Genomic DNA, 8,266 nt, shown 5'->3' on the forward strand with positions numbered 1-8,266 from the left:
AGTGAACACAGATAAACGACTGCGCCGGCATTTTGCACTTTAAATAGTTGTATCCAAGGCCGGACAACGCTTTTCTGACTAGCTATCTTGTTAACTAGGTAGCTAGCTAGCTACCGGTAGCCAAATAACGTTAGCTAGCTTAGCGGACGACAAGTGTTAGCTTAACGTTAGCTAGCGGGCCATCGTTCAAATTCGCTCACGCTAGCTAACATTAGCTAGCTATGTTTAACAACACTCCCCTCTGAATCTTTGCGCTTCTTCGTCTGAAATAGTTAATCCACCTTCTATCACCTTTTGGATTACCTCATCAGAGGACAAAGTTGCGAGGGACCGAGCCATTGCAGGACGCAGCACCTCAGGGCAGGTCTGCTGCGTTCAAGCATGACTGGCAGTTCTCAATGTCATTTCACGGAGAATGAGAGGGAGACTGGTGACACGATGCATAAAGAGGCAGCTGAGAGGGAAATGATCTATCGACTAAAACAGCGTCAACGTCAATCAGCGCCCCCTATAGGATGGGACAGAAACGGGAGGACTCAGTGCAATTCCTTTGGGTTAGACAATGTCAGAAATGGAATCTCCTTAAGTTGTATGAATGATCATCCTTCATGTTTTTTGGTTTGTTTTTCTTTATGATATGGACTCACTGAATGTACGTGATGTATCTTACTGTATTGTGCACTGTACTGCTGTGGACCACACGTTACTGCTGTGGTGGATCATTCAACATGTTTCCTGATAGTGTGTATATATTTTCCATTGAGCTCTATATAACATATTTTCTGGTTCAGAGCCAATCTACATGCGTCTGTGATTTTTTTCTTAACCAATCAGCACTTTTTCTCTCATTACTAAACTGCAACGATGATCACCGATCAAAATTAAATCTAAATTATTTTTCACGTTTTTACTGAATTAACATGCCAAACTCGTGTAGATTAGGTTATGCCAAATTCAGACTAGTGACGAACACACTGCGGTCAAACACAAAAAGTAGCTCAACGGCTGCCTGAGCCTCATTATGGGTGGACCTTTGTGATGACGGTAGCCAGTATCTCCCTGTAAGTTTGAATTGTATGGGCCGGCATACGCTGAAGAAGGTACTCATTTGTACACTGGGAACAAGTTTGTATCTTTAACGGTACATTTGTGAATTTGTACCTAAAACTAACTTAATTGTACCCTCACTGTACCTTTATTCCCGAGAGTACTTAGAAATGGTACCATATGAGCCTACCCCAGTGGATTGTGTACCTTTTCACATGAAAAGGGTACTTAATAGTACCCCAGGTTACTTGAAAGGTACGTATTTAGTACCCACAGGAAATTTACCCTTTTATTTGAAAAAGCACATAATGGTACCATACCGGATTTGTACCCTATGGGTACCGAAATACTACCCTGGGCCACAATAGGACCTTTGATGGTACATTTGTGAAATGTGTACCTTGGAGCACTGAATTAGTACCTATCATCCATGACATGTACCTTTTCAAAGGGTACTCATGAGTACCTTAAGCGAATGTGTACCCTTTTCCTTATAAAGGTACTCATTTGGTCTCCGATGAAAACATATTTGTTCCTTTAATGATACATTTGTTAAATTTGTACCCAAATGAACTTCAATGTACCCTCACTGTACCTTTATTTCTGAGAGTGTACACACACGCATGCACTTACACACAAAAACAGACTTGCACACACACATACAAACAGACATGCACACACACACGCACACACACACACAAAGATACACGCACACAGACATGCACATACACAATCGCACACACAGACATGCACGCATAAAATCACGCACACAGACTGTTGTGGATTTTCCTTTATCCTTAAACAGGCTCTTGTCCCGGCAACCCCTGGGGAGAATAATCACCGCACAAATATTGGAGCAAACAGAGAATCTTTAACACATCTGCAGATGGAGAGACATAAGGCCACACAGAGGTTCGTCTGTGTGGATATGCTCTGCCTCTGGGCTGGAGGTAGTGGTATTTTATAGAATAGTCCATCGCGTCATACCCTATGTTTCCTGCATTAACTAAGGTGTCGTCTTACAAAGGTATGCAGGAAACCATCTGAGTTAATCATGTTCTGTGCCTGGTGAGTGTCTGTATGTCCATTACTCTTATCTTTGCTGTCCCAGTGTCTGGGATGTGGCAAAGGGGAAGCAATCATGATAAAGTGGCTATGTGACCCCATGGGGGCACGCATGAGAACAATGGGTATGTGTCTGCATTGAGTGAGAAGTTTCATACACATGGAGAAGCGGAAAACTAAAGAGTACATACGGAGTGCACATGGAGTACATTTTGTACTCCACAATTCCCCCCTTTTCTTCATCATTGAACACTAAGAGTAATAGGTAACATGGTCTCATCCAGTTCAACGAGCGCCCAGAAAATTATTGGGCATGGAAGTCCTCTTTCTTCAACGCCATTGAAGGACTGAACTTAACTGCCAGCGAGGAGCTCGACCTCTTGACAAAGTCGTTAGGAAAAGAGTTCTCAGAGCACGTTACACGGATTCGCTATGTGCACGTCGCCGACCCTGTAGTGGGCCTACAACATGTCTGGGAACACCTAGAAGAGTGCTCCCCTGAAGTGATCGAGAGAGCGCTCTTCGAGAGGATAGAGAACTTTCCAAAAATCTCTCAGAAAGACCCCGTAAAGTTGAGGGAACTGGGAGACCTGCTGATGGAGTTAGACTCTGCTAAGTGTGAGGGCTACCTGCCGGGGCTCTCGTACCTGGACACCGCCAGGGGTGTCAACCCGATCGTTGAGAAGCTGCCACACAGTCTACAAGAGAGGTGGATAACTAAGGGTTCCCAGTACAAAGAGCAGCACCATGCCCCCCCCCCCATTCACCTTCTTCGCAGACTTCCTCTGCAGCGAGGCACACAGAAGAAACGACCCCAGCTTTACTCTCCCTTCAGCTCCCTCGAAAACGTCCAACAAGTCCTCCACAGGGTTCTCAAAACATGAGCGATCAGAAAAGGAATTCGAGCAGCATGCCTGGCGACAAAGGGAAACAATGTCCCATCCATCAGAAGCGCCATCCTCTAAAGAAATGTCGGGGTTTTCGAAGCAAGTCTCTTGAGGAGCGCAAAGCCTTTCTGAATGAGAATGGTGCCTGCTACAGGTGTTGCTCCTCCACAACTCACTTGGCGAAGAACTGTAAGGCAACTTTGAAGTGCAGCGAATGTGAGAGCGATGACCACATAGCGGCGCTCCACGCTGGACCTCCTCCACGGGACAAAAAAGACAAGGACCCGACCTCAGAGCATGGCGGGGAGAGTGAAGAGGAGGCGCCTCCACCAGCAGTCACCTCTAAATGCACAGCACACCCAGACAGAGCTAGTAACGTCTACATCGTCCTGGACGACCAGAGCAACAGATCTCTGGCGAGGTCTGATTTCTTCTACCTCATCCAAATCAGAGGTTCAGACTCACCGTACACCCTGCGTTGCGTACATGTGCAGGAGTCACCGAGACATCTGGAAGAAGAGCCACAGGGTTCTTGGCGGAGTCGTTGGATGGAAAAAAACAAGTGTGCTGCTTCCAACACTCATTGAGTGCAACCATATGCCTGACGATCGGTCAGAAATCCCGACCCCAGAAGCTGCACAGCACCACAGCCACCTGAAGTCCATCGCTCGCAGAATCCCTCGCCTGGACCCTGAAGCCCAGATCCTGATACTTCTGGGACGCCACATCCTTCAGGTCCACAAAGTCAGGGAGCAACGCAATGGTCCTCCCAGCGCCCCCTATGCCCAACGTCTAGACCTGGGTTGGGTGGTTATAGGGGACGTGTGCCTGGGTTCAGCCCACAAGCCAGCAGCTGTGACTTCCTATCGCACCAGCGTGCTCGAAAACGGAAGGCCATCTCTCCTAAATCCGTGCCCCAACCGTCTCCAGGTCAAGGAAAGGTTCAGCTCCAAAGCACAGAACAGCACCTCTCCTCCTTACAGCATCAAACATGACACCCCAGTCCCTGTTGACGACAAAGTGGGGCTTTCCATCGAACATCGTCTGTTCCTGGAGTTCATGGACAGAGAGATGGTGATGGACGACACCAACAGCTGGGTGGCGCCTCTCCCATTCCGATCCCCTCGTCGACGGCTCCCGAACAATCGAGACCAAGCTCTCAGCAGACTTACCTCTCCCCGCCGCACCCTGGAAAGAAAGTCTAAGATGAAAGCCGACTTCGTCACACCTTCATGCAAAACATCTTTGATCGCGACCAGGCTGAGTTGGCCCCACCGCTACCGGAGGGAAGTGAGTGCTGGTACTTACTTATCTTCGGCGTCTACCACCCTCAAAAGCCAGACAAGATCAGGGTTGTCTTCGATTCCAGCGCTCAACATCACGGCATCTCCCTGAACGATGTGCGTGCTACTTACCGGCCCGGATCTGAACAACAGCTTGCTGGGAGTCTTGCTGCGCTCCCGAAGAGTAACAGTGGCTGTCATAGCGGACATCGAGCAGATGTTTCACAGCTTCGTCGTTCGAGAAGACAACAGAGATTTCTTGTGTTTCCTGTGGTTCAACAACAACGACCCCAACCGAGAGATTGCCGAGTATCGCATGAAAGTCCACGTATTCGGCAACTCACCATCCCCAGCTGTCGCCGTCTATGGACTTCACCGAGCAGCAGAACACAGCTCCAGGGAACACGGAATGGATGCCAAGCACTTAGTGGAACGCGACTTCTTCGTCGACGACGGCCTCGCTCTGGCTGTGTTGCGTCCCGAGGGGCAGCCGTGAGTAGAGGGAGGAGTCGTTGGCAGCTTGACTGGAGGTGGCCACTTGCTGTGTATTTAGCATAGCAGCACACTCAGCTGCTCCCTCAACCTGTAGTGCGATGGTAATTGCTCTGGACAGCAGCAGATCGTCTTTTTCCAGCAGGAGAGTCTCACGCACCTTTGCGTTGTTGGCGTGTTCGATTAGCTGGTCGCGAACCATCTCGTCCTGAAGCGCGCCAAACTTGCATGAGCTAGCTAGCCCTCGCAAATTAGCTACGTACTGCCGCACAGACTCACCAGGCAGTTGGTGTCGCTGACGGAATATAAATCGCCGAAGGAGGGCACTCTGTGGAGCAGCGAAATGGGTGCTCATAAGTCCCACAGCTTCGTCAAAGTTTGTGACGTTCCCCAGAGTCCCGAGCACACGATGACCCTCTGCTCCCAAGCAGTGTAGCAACAGAGCCGTCTTCCTAGCCTGGCTCACGTCGTCGAGCCCTGGCCCTGAGGCGATGATGTAATTTTCAAAACTATGTAGCCAGCGAGTCCATGGTACCGGAGGCTCGCCAGGTAACGCCAGGAAGGGGGCAGGTGGTGGGAGAGAGATATCAGCCATCCTCGTCGCCAATATTGTATTGAGAAATCACGTCAGGACACAGCGCTGTCGCTCGACACAACCTCTACGTTGCATTCTTTATTTAGACTGACACAGCATCACAGGCAGACCCGATCAAACAACCCAGAGCCCGCAGGCATCACCAAGCGATCCCAGCACAATAGAACAGCACCAAATCAAATGCAGCACTGTCGATGTGTGCAGACATAACAAGGGGCTTACCAGCATTTCCCATTGGAAGTAACAACCCCTTTCAGCCCGCGATTTAGCAAACACCGTTCACATGTGTCGCACCGGGCATTCATGCAGCATAAGCCTCGGTTTGTAGCTAAGAGCCGTTCACAATGTGCTGCACGAGGCCTACCTACACATGTAGCCTGAGCCTCGAATGTTGCTAGTGCTAGCTAACATTAGCTAGTACAAGAAGTGAATCTCTTGTGCTGCTTAGCTACGGGTGCTTAATAGTGACGAGCATAATCGTTCAATAAACATTAGGCTCACATGCATCGAAACTGACGATATTAAATGATTCCAAGTAGAAAATTCAACTAGCTAGATAGCATTTGCCTTGGCATGGGACTGACAAGCTAGCATAAGCAAACGTGAGCTAGTGAAAATTCGCACACATTAAAATGTATCTGGATGTAACGTTACATGTATATAGACATCTCCGATATCGTTATGCAAGCAGGTGAGCGGCTAACGTTAAACCGGAATTAAGCAAGCGAGACTGTGTGGCTAGCTAGAATTAGCAGGCCCCATTTATAGCAGGTAGCAGCAGGTCTGTCTTCTAACGTCAGGCGTAGCCAATCGCTCGGTTGGTTGTCGGTGTGATAACGTGGCAATATTCGCTAACTTTTTAAAAAAAATAATACTCGCTAACTAACGTTAGCTAGCTTATGCTAGCTAGTCGTTTCCTAGCCAGGCTAGCTAGCTATGAACGTATAAACTGCCGTGCGATAACGTTATAATTAGCTTTAATCAGTCACTTAAAAATCACACCCGAGTGTGCCAAAATGTTACAAAAACATGTCAATATTCAATGTTTACTGGGGTTTTTCGCGCTTCGGCTCACTTCTTACCGAGAAATTGGCACTTGGCACAAGTTGGCCGTGAACTTGACTTCTCCTCAGGGCTCCAAGCAGTGAAAAGAAAAATGGCATAAAATCAAGAGATTTTGAGAACCAAAGTTTGGCTACGTCAGTAGTCACGTGACATACTGGATGGAAAAATAGTCTTTGGTTTTAAGTCAGTCAAATACATTGAACCAATGAGGCCCTGATTTCCATTGAATTAAAGTGAGTTTAATACATATATAGACCCAAAATATCATAAATACAATTATATCGGGTCCAATCAAATAAAAAACACGCTTTAATTGAATGGCAGCATATGATCACTTTTTACTGTGTGGATGCAAACAGTGAAACTTATGTAACCCCTTTTTCACTGGCGGGTGAAGTAATACTTGGGGTAGTATTGGTCGAGGATCAATGACCACACCGGGTTATAGAACTCAGGTTTAATCGTGGCTCAGTAGGCAGACGTAATAACCATACGTGGTAGTGGTGTAACCATAATAACAGTCCGGGTAGTACATAACACCTAGTGTAGTTCCAGTGGATATACATGGCGTTATATCACTACAACCAGCTGCACTGATGTTCGCTCGGGAGCTACAGACGCCTGTGGATCTGGTCTTTGGCAAGCCGCCAAACCCACCAGTACGAGTGCCGCCGGGCCAGGACTATGTAGACGCACTACAGGACCGGATGGAGGCTCCTCATCAGCAGGCTCCAGAGAATATGGCTTCTGCAGGGGAAAGGCAGAAGAGAGCCTATGATGTACGTTGCCACCGCAAAGAGTACCAGCAGGGGGACAACGTATGGGTGTATAACCCACGGCGAACGAAGGGACGGTCCCCAAAGCTGAACAGCAACTGGGAGGGGCCCTGCCTCATCCTGAAGAGGATCTCAGAGGTCATCTATAGAGTGAAGCTCCACAGCCGCCCTCGGATAGTCATCCTTCACCAAGATCGCCTCGCACCTTACTTAGTACAGACAAGGCTACCGGGGTCCAGGGAGGGGGTAAGGACACTGCTGGATCAAAGCCAACCTCCCTGGATGTCAGCAAGGAGCTACCATTAGAGCACCTTGTTTTGGGCCAGGGAGGGGGCGGGGACACTGGGTTTACAGAGCTGCCCTCCCTGGCCAGGAATGGAAACAGCGGTGACGTCGACGTCGACGGTGGGGGCTCAGACCCAGCGGATGCAGAGCCGCCCCCGTCATCCATCAGCAGCCCGCGGCAAGGAGCAGCCCGGGATGGGAGAGGTGCTCGGCGGAAGAAACCCTCATGGTGGATGGACCCATCTCCACATGGGATTTGGGTTAGGCCAACGGGACGTTGGTCTTTCAAGGAAGGAGGCAGTGTGGCGAATTCAACTAGAGTGTTCCTGCTCCAAGTTCATTTGCATGTTACCCACGATGCAACTGAAATGTCGATGTTTTGGTTATGTTGTGGGCTATTGAACACGTTAAAAACGGGCATATCTGTTACAGATAGCGGGGATGTGGTGCAAGGTGATGGGGACGTTACGAGAGAAGTTGATTAGACAACATGCTATTTCCCACCATGAGGGTAAAGAGTAGGCAAATAGATAAGGTCGCTTCTGTGGCCAAGAAAAGGATCAAGCTGAGACCAAAACGAATTTGTGACTGTTATGACTAGCTTGGCTTGCGGTCATTAAAAGCTTGCTTGTTAACTCTGAAAGGTTTGCTGAGAAGTCCATTATTTGACCACGTCAAAATATCATCATGTTAATTTTATGTCAACCCATTTGGCCCCGTTACACTGGGAGGAGCCATTACATATGAAGCCCCTGCCCCTCCCCCCCCAAA

This window comes from Lampris incognitus, unplaced genomic scaffold, assembly GCF_029633865.1.
Source record: "Lampris incognitus isolate fLamInc1 unplaced genomic scaffold, fLamInc1.hap2 scaffold_129, whole genome shotgun sequence".
NCBI lineage: Eukaryota > Metazoa > Chordata > Actinopteri > Lampriformes > Lampridae > Lampris > Lampris incognitus.